The sequence below is a fragment of the Nannospalax galili genome, unplaced genomic scaffold (genome assembly GCF_000622305.1).
Source record: "Nannospalax galili isolate Female #2095 unplaced genomic scaffold, S.galili_v1.0 scaffold285, whole genome shotgun sequence".
NCBI lineage: Eukaryota > Metazoa > Chordata > Mammalia > Rodentia > Spalacidae > Nannospalax > Nannospalax galili.
The window spans coordinates 3366501-3367348 of NW_008355157.1; the positions used below are offsets into that span (position 1 = coordinate 3366501).

The 848-nt window shown below is 38.1% G+C and overlaps 1 protein-coding gene across 2 annotated transcripts in view; it reads right to left on the reverse strand.

The window, feature by feature from the left end:
• Rdh11 (retinol dehydrogenase 11) overlaps positions 1–848 on the reverse strand; it is a 27049-nt gene that overhangs the window by 19795 nt on the left and 6406 nt on the right. The gene's annotated exons all lie outside the window — the stretch shown is intronic.

Consider the following 848-nt stretch of genomic DNA (forward strand, 5'->3'; position numbering starts at 1 on the left):
ATAGTGGCTGTAAATATTTAGATTCACAGTTGAATTAATACAGTTATACAATATTGAACTCAGTATAAACCCTGTAAGACATAAACTTGAATGAGTTTTTAACCTTCAAAGAACATTTCCATTTCATGGGGCTGGAGAGATGGCTCAGCGGTTAAGAGCACTGACTACTCTTACAGAGGACTCGGGTTTGATTCCCAGCACCCACATGGTGGCTATGAACCGTCCTTAACTCCAGTTCCAGGGGAATCTGAAGCCCTCTTCTGATCTCCACGGCATTGTACAACACGGGTGCACTCATACGTGCAGGCGATACACTTATACACATAAAATAAAAATTAAAAAAAAAAATCTCTATTTCATTTTAAAATATGCTGTTTCCTACATTTTTAATGCTACTAACACTTAGACGTTTGCACATGTGTCTTTAATCTCTAGGTATGTGATTATTACTAGCCACAGTCAGTTACAGTTTTTTTAAAAAATACTTATTACAAAAAAATTTTTTATTACATTTATTACATTACGTGTGTGTGTGTGTGTGTGTGTGTGTGTATACACATGATATCGCATGTGTGCACAGGACAGAAGACAACTTGTGGGAATTAGTTCTCTCCTTCCACCATGTAGGTCCTGGGGATCAAACTCATCATTAGGCATAGCAAGAACCTTTACCTGCTGTGCCATTTTGTCAGCCCCACAGGTTTTAATAATAATTTCTTAGCCTAAGTGTTAGGGAAAGAGGAATTTACTGCTTGGTTGAATTTACTGCTTGTAACCAATTAACTCGACTGGAGACACAGGCATCTGTAGCCTGACCTGTCTGATCAGAAAAATGTCACATAGGCATG